The following is an 11,784-nucleotide window of genomic DNA, read 5'->3' as shown; positions in this document are numbered from 1 at the left end:
CAATTTATCAATAAACTAATTACAAATGCTGTTGTTATGATAAATGGTCTGTATTTATATAGTGTTTTTCTAGTCTTGATGACCACTTCAAGCTGCTTTATATTGCAGTTTTGCCATCTGTATGCAGCACATTTATTACCCTCTCATTCACACACTTCCAGCACAGTGGTAAGGAGTAACTTTAAGGGTTAAGAGTCTTGCTCAGGACACATGAGCATGTAGCCAGGAAAGGAACCCACAACCACTCTGCCACTGAGCCACAGTCGCCCTGTTGATGTGACCGCTCAAACTAAAAGTAGAAAAAGATAGAAAGTATTAGAGAGCGATTTAATTACAATACAAGCTATATAAATTGAAGTATTATGATACCATCCAGCCAAATAGTATACAATAAATGTAAATGTTAATGTTAATTAACTGATTTGGAGTTGTACTGTAATGTAGATGAGTGTATTATGTTGGAATGTACACGATGTGTTATGATTTTATTATGTGCATAGTCTTGTATTGTTACCTTGCGATGTGAGGATTTAGACATTTCTTTGTGCCTGAAAGTGAATCACATTTTATTTTAACATTTTGATATGCTGTTTTTGAGACTTTAGCTATCAGCTGCTACATTTTATTATGTTTTCCTGACTTATGACTTATTAGAAAACATTTTTGAAATATTTGTCAGCTTTTGTTTGAAGCAGACAAGCCATCATGAACTGTTTTGTTTGTACTTTGTAAACGAATCGTTGCATTAATCCTTCCCGTTCCCGCCCACATGTCTATAAAGTCACTGCTCTTCTCGCTCACCAATGCAAGCTCAACGCACTCAGTGACAGTGGCCACATTTCCGACGGTAATTGAACGCAGCATGGTTGGTCAGTCAGTCAAACAGCGGCATTCTTGACACTCGGGACCTTCGCTCCTCCGCTGCTAAACCGGCCGCTGTCCGAGCCCACAGTACACATTTAATTCACTCATTTAAGCCTGGATTTGTCACTGCAGAGACACTGGAAGGATTTTGTTCCGAGAAAGCGACAGACGGAATAGGGAGAGGAAAGGAGGGAGAGGTGTCGCTGTCTGGGACCAGGAGGTAAGAAAAGTTTGGTTCCTTCAGTTCAGTGTCTTCTACGTCTGTGTCCACTGGTTTGCGAGGACACGCTGTCCCATTCTGTGTCCGACCTGGGTTTGGGCTGTTGGCCCGGTTCAAAGTGTCACACAGTGCACATCTGATTCACTTCACTGTCTCTTTTCATTCCATGAGGCCGCGTCCAGCAGCTTCCACCGCTTCACAGCTTCAAAGCCCCAAAGCTCCAGAGCTCCCTCAGCGAATTTTACAGAGCAACAAAAGAGCCTCACCTGGTCCACACACAAACAAACACACAAAGACACACACACACACACACTGATGTCCATGACTTCAGGGGACATTACATTGACTGACATTCATTTCCTGGATACTCTTTCTACTGGCCTAATCCTAACCCTGACTCTAACCTTAACCTGACCCTGACCCCAGCCTAACTTTAAAACATGTCTTCACCTTAAAATGTTGTAATTTATGTTATGGGGACTTGGTTTCTGTCCCCATAATGTGACAACATAAGGATTACCAGGCATGCACACCCATACATACACATGCTGACTCACTCACTTACTCATTTATACATAATATACACCCAAAGACACATAGTACAAACACACACGCTCTCATGTATACATGTGCTCATATGTGGTTCGTCTTTTTTGTGAGCAGTACAAAACACTCTAAAGTACAGATTTGGATTAGATTACAAATGTAAACTTTGCATAATAGTGAAGTGAAGAGGCGGAGGTTTGGGCTCTCTGAGTGCTTTCTTGTGACTAACCCCTTGCTCTGTTAAGAGACATTCTAGTTTTTGTCTTTAAACACAACCTAAGCTCAACGCAGTCACATCCTCTATTCTTAGCCAGGCCAATGTTGGGGGAGTTTGTACCACCTGTATACTGTGATGGCATAAAGACACCCTCCATTGATCAGCAGCTAATCACTCTGTCCCTGTTATCCCACAGCAAAGGCAGAGATTGCCATGAATTGCTAAACTCAAAGTTCACCTTATTTCAACTTTGACCTGGTAGCCGCTGACCTTTTTGAAATACAAAGCACTGCCAAAGCAGCTGTATGTGGGAGGGTGGAGGAAAAATGTATATTAGTTGTCTTGAGCTGCCCAAACTCAATAACACAGAATGAAAAGTTTTATCACAGTTTCAGATGGAGTAATCTGTGGCAGATTAAAGCTGTCTGTGGTTGGAGTAAGAAGTGATACAGCAGAATATTGTCAAATGATGATTTGGTCATATATCATCGTCCTTCCTCGTGCAATACGATAATCGATACACCAGGACAAACACATATATACATATAATATATATATATACATATATATATGTGTGTATATATATATTTATTTTATTTTATTTTTTAAGTAACAAATTAAGGTGCTCTAAAGTAAACAGTTCCTGCCAGTTCCACTCAATGGGCGTCATTACTTGATGTCTCCTCACGGCGGTGCTGGGTGAACGTTACCTGGCCGAAGAAGAGGGAGTTTTCAGCCGGATAATGGTGGAGAAAGTTACGTTAAGAGATGCTCCGCCCACACTCAATACATGGACTTTATGCACTTTGCTCTGTATATTGTGAATAAATAGAGAAATCAAATCATGCACTTTTAACCTTTTCACGTTGACAGATTTAGTTTTCGTCAGACAGATATTGTGATGTATCACTATATGATTGCCGTTCAATACATTGATGATCACAGAATCATTGTATCGTGGTATTATTGGTATCGCGGACCATATATCGCATATGGGACTGCACCATGCATATGTATCGTTTCTTTTCAGATGTTTCTGAATTATTATGGCAGCAAATGCTGTGATGATAGACTCCGCGAGATGTCGTAACATACAGAAAGTTTACCGTATTTGTCTTTAACCATGCATTTAATTTATTCTTGGGAGATCACTTTTGTGGAGTTTGACCACATCGACAGTTCAGGTGTAAACACATCTAAGACACATTCTAGACAGATTATGGCTTGGTGCCGTTCAGTGATGGTGTGTGATCATATAAAAAATGGATGTGGTCTTCTGCTTTAAAAGTGAAGCCTTGGAAGTGCAGCGGTTTTTCCACCCTGGGGCAACTTTGTTAGAAACTGCACCGACTTCTCACTTCACTTATAATGCCAGCAAACTTTTTTGAGGAGTTAATGACCTCAATCTGTAGTTCCAGGCGCCAGTCAGATTGTAAATCTCGAGGCTTTAAAACGGGAGTTTGTTTTGTAACAGGAATGCTACGTTTACTTTTTGTATGTAGTCTATGATTGTGACCTGTGAACATAAAAGTCTGGATGAGGCGGACTACAGCTGCTGCTGCTGCTACTGCTGATGATGATTATGAGGAAGAGTTCATGGTCAGTGATGTGGCTCCTTCTGCTCTGCCTCGCTGAATTTATTTATAGAAAATGTTATGTGGAGCCGTCAGACTGTGGAGACTCCACCCTGCAGACCAACCGGCCCACCAAACACACTGATGTTACTGTCATCATCACTGCAGTGAGTCAGACCACAACAGTACACTCACACACACAGGAAACCAGGGAGTGTGTCTGTACCCCAGATGTCCACATGAGGACAGGAAAAACCCATAAATCCTGCAGAGTGAGGACGCTGAGCAGCTCCTCATTCAGTCAGAGATTTAAGATAAGGATTCAGTTTAAGGGAAAAGTTAACTCACTACTGTTTGAAACACCCTGATCTGTTTTTAAATGCTCTGTACCCATTTAAACCCATAGATCATTCCAGTGGATTCACACTCAACCAAATCTATACAACCTGTTATTGACCTCTGAGAGGATGCAAGTCCATGTAGACGGAGCTACATGACTGACGTCTGATCTCTCTGTCAAACAGTGATGTCTGTCATGTCTGTCATATAGAACATTCAGAGACGGTTTTGGTTTTGTTTTACTTTTCAATTATAACCACATTTGCAATAATCATAGATGATGATTTTGAATAAAGATGGGCATTCTCACTGCTCCCAGAAGTGAAGACCAAACATCTGGATTGCCCCTGGTGGCTGCCTTTAGCATAGGTTATAAGTCCCGCCCCCTGCATAGGACATGGAACAAACTGAACATTTTCCACTTGGTTCCTCTTATTTTGGGTAGTTCTAATCACACTGGTGTATCTTCTAGGTGTTGTGTTTAGTTGTTAGTTATTGATGACATTAAAACAGGATGAGACAGACTGGTGGTGATTGGTCAGTTTGGATTTGTGGGTGGGACTTGAACACTGCAGCTCCACTTTGCACAGTTCTGAGTTCTAATGATGTCACCAGACCAAAATAGCTGCGCTGTATCTTGGTTATTTTGACTTAGGAAGGAAGTGTACAGTGGGAGGAAGTGGAGGTTCATTTATTTACACTCACTGTCATCTTCAGGGAAAAGCTGATTGTCTTTACATTCATTCAGAACAAACCATAACCTGGAATCTGGGAGTTTTCAAAAATAAAATAAGCCAACAGTTTTTACAAAAGTTGCAAAGGAAAAGACTTATAATGAGTTGCATGTGAGGCTGGACATTAAGGAAGAAGAGAAGGACTTGTATCATTTGGCTAGACTGAGACATGGCTGGAAAGGATGTGCAGCAGCAGGATGGAGTGATTAAGGAAAGTATTAGAAATGTTCTAACAAGTGAACAGAGTGTGTTTGGAAGATGGGAGTATTTTGAGGAGCTGGTGACACTGTGTGTCAGGAAGTGAAGAGGATTAGTAATGAGGAAGTGAGGGCAGCTATGAAGATGATGATCCTGACAACTGAAGAAAGCAAGTGGACATTTTGACCAGATTGTTTAACCCAATCTTGGAGTAAATGCCTGAGGAATGGAGAAGAAGTGTAGTTGTCCCCAGTTTTCAAGAACAAGGGTGATGTGCAGGGCTGTAGTAATTACAAAGGTATTAAGTTTATCAGTAACACCATGGAAATATGGCTAATACTTATTTAGAGTTCATGCCAAGTTACACAGATGTGATTTTTGCTTTGAGATGCTGCAAACGTCCTCCATCTTTTGTTATTGTTTTGATTGGGAAATCACACACTGTTTACATGCATACTACTTTTTTTTTTAAACTGTTTTCCTTAGAAATATGACGATCCATTTGTAATAACTGATAATGTAATTATAAGTATGCTACTGAGATGCATCAGTACTATTTTTATAGCCAAGTACCCAGGAGGTTTTGAGGTCTCCACACATAGCAGCAAGTTTTAAAATGAAACTATCAGTCTCCTTCTTTCCCTTTCTCTCCCCACTTTCCTTTCACCCCAACCTGTCGAGGCAGATGCTGCACATCTTTGAGTCTGGTTCTGTCAGAGTTTTTTTCTTCTCCACTGATGTCTAGTGTTTGCTCATTGTGTGAACTGTTGGATTTCTCTTCTCTCTGTTGCCCGTGGGAATTTGATACACACACACAGGACACAATAACTGGGGTTTTATAGTTTTACTCAATGCAATGGGACAGTCGTCCAAATCAATAACCCAAAGAATCGGAGGGCTGTTCACAGATTTTATATTTGAAAAGAAATAGAAAATAAAATACAAAAATGTCCCAAAGCACGGCAGTGGCCGAGGAACTAATCACACATAACAACAAAATACAAGGTCAGTAAGATAACAATTTAACAAACACAATTTGGCATGTACACAGACACTTACACTTCACCACTCGTCTTCACCACGTATTTGAGCTTTCTTCACTCAGCACCAAAGTTAGCTGCTAATCGTGGTTGTCGCATACTGTAGTGTGTTCACATCCTGAAACATATTTCCATTAAATACTATGTTCGGCCGCTTCACAGGCTGTTAAGTTCCAGTGAATAATATGCTTCACCATGTGTGTACTTTATTTACCGTTCGAATGAAGCAAGTGTCCGTTACCCACTTGTAAGATCTCCGGCACGTATTCACAGAGGGAAGAAACCACAACAATCCAGAATGCACTTCGCGGCAAAACCCTAACTGGGCTCAATGCTGCCACCCTGTGACCAAAAAGTGTCTGTGTGCATTTCTGTGTTTTACAAAAACATTACATGGAGAAAGAGAACACAATAAACAAAGAACACATAAAAATGTAACATTACAGTGTACAAGAACTTCTGGGTTTATTTACCACCCGGCTACATCTCTATAATATTGTAAAGGGTTCTGCCTTATGTGCAATATCTTGAGATCATGTACATTGTGATTTGGCACTATACAAATAAAATTGAAATGAATTGAATTACAACATTTCCGTAGTGTGGATGTGTGGCCTCTCTGATTGTAATCTGATTACCTATCACACACACAAAGGGCCCGTTGTGTGTTTGTGTGCGTTTCGGTTTATGAATCCACTCAAGTAAATCAATTATTATTCCACCCACATCAGTTTTTCTAGCATGTGATTATACTAGCCCGTCACCATTTTCCTGATAAACAGTCAAAGCTGCATTTTCATGTGATGTGTTCACTGGTGTTCAGAGAGCGTGGGTTTTCACAGCTGCTGCAGCTGTTTGCAATTTACGTGGTGAGGACATGGAACGCAGCAGCAGCAGCAGGACTCACTCAGAGCACATTAAATATTAACTGGGTGTTTGCAGACTGTTTGAGGCTCTGGAAAATAGTGTAGTTCTCATGTTTGTGACCAGATTTGTGCATGTCATTGCCACGGTGATTAAATCGAACTAGAGAAGAGGAAAAAGGCAGCGTCACAAGGTATAGACTCGGAATCCAAGAAATCAAATTAACTCGGCTCTCAGTGAGGATGAATTACATGTGGAAAAAAGCTCAGACTGAGGAGGAGTGAAGCTAAGTTAATTGGAAACTACTAATTGATGTATTGATCAATTAATTGGTTGAAACTGGTTCCAGTTTGAGGAAGTGCTTTGGCACAGATGAGTTCTTATATACTGTCAATGAGTTTAACATGAATAAACATAGCGTAATAGACCTTTTTGCACAGCAGATATTTGGTCGCCATGAAATGTTTGGACAAACAAAGGTTTTACCAGTAACATTGTTTAGGGTTTCACTCCAATTTTAAGAGAGCCAGGATTTGTGCGATTGATCAAGTGTAGTGTTAGGTCACATTAAATACTTTTACTTGACACTTTAACCTGTAGATGCTGCTTCTTTTTCTGAATTTTTTTGTAAGTATACAGTGTGGTCGTCATTGCAGCATTGCTAAAACTACAAATGTAATGTTGGCCTTAGAATTATCCTTTCATCTCAATAGTAATAGCTCTAATAATTGCAGAACACATGTATAATTAAAACAAGGATAATTCAATAAAGATGCTAAAAACATAGATTCTCGCCTGTGAACTACAGATGGAACACGTATGCACGTAGACACTTTTATGTACTTATTTGCTTAAACAAATGCGTTGCATCTACCTCAAAATCATAGAGCGTAGTATTGATTAGCAGCATGATTAGCAGATGTGTTAATGTATTTATTTGTGCTGTAGCAGAGGTTACTTTTTGAATTTGTGTGTCTTGTGTGTGGAAATAATTTGTGTGTAGTAGGTACGAACACTAACCTCAGTGTGATGTGACATTGAAGTGGCGGAGAAATACTGTAACTGTGTGTGTGTGTCAGCTGGGATGCTCTCTGTTATGTAACACATGAGATTAAAACCAGAGGCCTGCTGACTTGCTCTGATAGGAGTCCAGCAGGTGGGGCTGTCGAGCTACATTTCCAGTGATGTCGCAAGGCGTCTGGTTGTAAGATGCTCTGCTGTGAGTTAGTTTTCAAAACTCTAAACCATTTTTTTTAATTCATTTATAATTTAAATGTTTTCACAGTTTACTGGTACAATGTTATAGTTTGATAAATATAATCTAATTTCTTCATCTTTAATTCTTGTCACTCGCTCAGCTCAGTCAAGCCGAGAAGATTCTGGTTCATTTGTGGAGAAATTATGAATCATGCAGTTTAAATGATGGATTTAAAAAAAATAAATAAATAATACTAATTTAGGCTTAAATGTGTGTGCTTAAACATCACACAAGGATCCCAGAGTAAATGGAATCAAGTTTTGGTCTTAAACGCATCTAAAGAGTTGGGATGGGGAAATGTTGTCAGACAGTCTGCAGCTGGAACTTTGGATTTATATTTGACTTCTGTAGCAGTTTCCCCTCTGCTTTCAGTATTTGTGCACTGCACCCTCACTGTAAGGCACATGGAAGAGGCAATGTACACCACAACACGACCCACACCCCTTCACCCCTCCACCCCAGACTCTGCTGAGTTGTTTCCCTCTGTCAGCTTTTTTCTTTTCTCCTTCATTTCACTCTCTTCTCTTTACAGATGGTGTGTGTGTGTGTGTGTGTGTGTGTACGTGCGTGTGTATGTGCGTTCCCATTGCTCTGTAATTTGCTCCTAAAATAGCAGGAGGTGGAGCTGAAGTGGGTGTGTGCAGTGTGTTCAGGGAATCTGTGAACCGCGAAGCCCAGACAGTTTCTCTATCGCTCTCTCTCTCTCTCTCCTCTGGTTTCCTTTGAGTTCAAATTGAGACAGAAACATGAAAACATCTGGATCTCAGATTTATTTGTATTTCATTATTTCACAGATATCTCCTGGTTTGTCTGAGTTGGCATTTTTGCATCTCCGGACTTTGGATTTTGGAATTTAGTTGTATCAACACCAGTGTGTGACTAAAACTATGCATCATCACAGGCCTGTAAGAAAATATTGAGCCACTACAGTGTTGTATAACCAAATGTTGTGTGTTTGTCCATGAAGCAGCAGGTTTGTGCTCATGAAACGATGACACCTGTGGTAATTATTAATCAGAGTGATGGTATGATTGACGAATTTTCCCATCATAAATGTAATTATGATCTGCCGTAACAGCCGCCCCTCCGATCATAACAGATATTGGCAGTTTTATAGGGTTTGATTGTGCCACGCCTCAATCACAAGTCTGGCAGTGCCAGCCCAGCTTCAAATCAATGAACAGCAGCAAGCTTTTTCATCAGAGTAAGTGAGTTTGTTGCTGGATGTGCAGAGGCAATCAAATTATTCCGTTTTATCCAGACTGGAATCAGTGCAAACCAAACAAACTTTTTGTTCATTGTACATCCGACCTCAATGATGCAGCTATGCAGCCACGATGCAGCAACAATGATCTGATTGTGAATCGATTACTAAGTTAGTCGTCGTCTATTTTCATAATCGATTCATTGGTTTGAGTGTGTGTTTCTTTTTTTATTAAAACATGTTATAAATAAATATTTCTTGGTTTCTTTGCAAACATATAACAAAGAAATCATTAATACTGAATTATTTTGGTTTGTGGACAAACAAGACATTCAAGAATGTCATTATTTTTCAGCATTTTCTGACATTTTACGGACCAAACAAGTACTTGATTAATCGAGAAAATAATACACAGGCAAATCGATTATGAAAATAATTGTTAGTTGCAGCCTTACAAAAAAAAAAGCCATTGTGATAGATGGACCCAGAACTGATCGATGAAGCCAGCAGCAGCTGACGTCTTCATAAACAATTACTATCGTATACAGTTATCCCTAAAAAGACACAGCATAACACTTTTCACAGTAACAGTAAAGCCTGATATCCACTTAACTGAAGAGAGGATGGTGTTAACACTGAGCTCTAATCCGGAGGGTCTGAGCTTTTCATAATCGCTGACACACCTGAGCCCCCTTCTCCCAGGACCGGTAACCTTCACATCACCTCTGTGGTGAATTTATTTGTCCTCGTTTAGTGACCATAAAAGATAAAACCTTGTCTTCCTAAGAAACGTATCAAAAGTCTCATTTGATAAGGCATGTGTTTACTTTCTTATATGGATAATGTTTAATCAGTTACTGTTTGATGGAGTTGGCAGGTCACCATGTGTATGCTGGAAACACATTTTCTTCTTTTAAATGTGTGATGAAGGCTACACCACCACCACAGAATTTATGACTGTTTGAGATGGCATGTCTACTGCATAAACAAGGACTGTTGGCCATTCACGTTCTAGTTAGATATCATTATTTTATAGCTGTCCACATTGCACAATAGTTCCTTTAAAAAAAATAAAAATGCATGTTGTTTTTTAGTTAAAATTTGGACATTAAAAATGAGTAACACATTAGTTATGTGATCTTATAAAACCATAAATCCCTTGTCCTATATTCAGGCTGCAGGGATCACCCTCCCTCATGTGACATAAGTCCCTGGAACACACAGATATTTCATGGCTAACCTGGGGGAATTGTGTTGCATTTGCTTTTCACCAGTCAACAGGATTTACCATCCACGGGAGAGGGGGTTGTAGCTAAGTAACTCCTTTATTCATGCTCAAGGATCCTTGGAACAGTAGGGCTATACGTGATCTCAGCCACCATCAGCCCAGCAACTGCTGATTGATGATGTATTCATGCGAGTCAGTAACTGACTTTTTCTAAAAGATAAAAGAATAAATGAGCTAATTTCCATGTGAAAGTTAAAGGAGCCAGCAGAGTCAAGAGGGACTGAATTTGTGCATGATTTGAATGGCATTTGACAGGTTTGATATAACAATGTACTCAAGATGGCAGACCCTTTATATTTGATAAAGTAAAATATAAAAAATAGCCCGAAAATCAGCTTTGTCGCATATGTTTATAAAGTAATTTAAACTGCTTCTTCTTTTGTTTCCTCTCTTGTTTATTCGGCATAAAAGTTCACGTGTGCATCTATAAAACATCTAAACAAGTCGGTTTAAGTGTTAAAACCTCCTCAAAGACCGTTAGAACATCCAGAGACATGTTCTCTGTTGTATCTTTTGTCGTTAGGTCATGTGACTACTGTTCTCTGTTGTGGTTGGGACAGTTTTTTATTTCCTGCCATGACCCATACTCCCTCATTAGGACCCTGGACATAATAATTGGACTGAAAACCTCCTCTTTTGTTCCAGAAACAGTCAAAGCTTTGTTTGGAGTGTGTTTCAGGATACGTCCACGCTGCTTTATACAGTACAGTGAGTTCCTGAACCCTCAGCAGTCAGTCAGATCCACGCATCACCATTCAACGGCTGTGATTGAGACTGTCGGCTCCCAGCAGAACCGAGTCTGTCACGTATACATTTGGGGCAGGAAGGGGTCACAGGTTCCGGGACATTAAGCAAGAATGAAACATGTGGTGTTTTATTTCTTTAATTTTACATTAATCCATCCTCTGTTACCTCATCAGTGCTGGCCTTTGTCTGAGTTTTTTTCTAGCAGCAACAACAGATGGTCCCAGGACAGGGAGGGAGAGGAGGATGAGATGGATGAGATGCACACTGTGTAGAGAGTCTCTCTCCCTCTCTCCCTCTCTCTCTCTCTCTCTCTCTCTCCCTCTCCCTCTCCCTCTCTCTCTCCCTCTCTCTCTCTCCCTGTGATGGAGGTGAGGACTTGACCTGCAGCTGCTTTAATCACATCCAGTGTCACTGACGATGATGCTGACGAGAGGTCTGAATGTTACTCGTCCACACTCGGACCATCCGGAAGCTGCAGCTCATCCAGTCAGGACACAAACTGAAACCAGGACTTGTTAAACGAATGAACCAAGCGGAATTAAGAAGGTCAATCTGCAGGATTTTCCTGAGGAGAACACTAACGGACTACACCAAGGATTTGGATGTTTGCTTTTCTAGTTGGTCTGGAGGGGAAAAGAAATCTCTCTTCTGTCTTGTTTTTGGATCAAATCTTTAGAGTTTGTGTGTTGGA

The 11,784-nt window shown here is 40.2% G+C and overlaps 1 long non-coding RNA gene across 1 annotated transcript; it reads right to left on the bottom strand.

Annotated features, from left to right (window-relative positions):
* Window positions 1-96: 96 nt before the first annotated feature.
* LOC122772372 lies at window positions 97-1,280 on the bottom strand. The gene is made up of 2 exons (XR_006360773.1): window positions 802-1,280; window positions 97-289 (listed from the first exon to the last, which is right to left on the bottom strand). It is a non-coding gene; the product is annotated as an uncharacterized LOC122772372 (long non-coding RNA).
* Between the last annotated feature and the right edge of the window lie 10,504 nt (window positions 1,281-11,784).

Source organism: Solea senegalensis, linkage group LG7 (genome assembly GCF_019176455.1).
Source record: "Solea senegalensis isolate Sse05_10M linkage group LG7, IFAPA_SoseM_1, whole genome shotgun sequence".
Taxonomy (NCBI): Eukaryota; Metazoa; Chordata; class Actinopteri; order Pleuronectiformes; family Soleidae; genus Solea; species Solea senegalensis.
The sequence above is the reverse complement of the archived record's forward strand: the minus strand, read 5'-3'. Positions and strand labels throughout refer to the sequence as shown.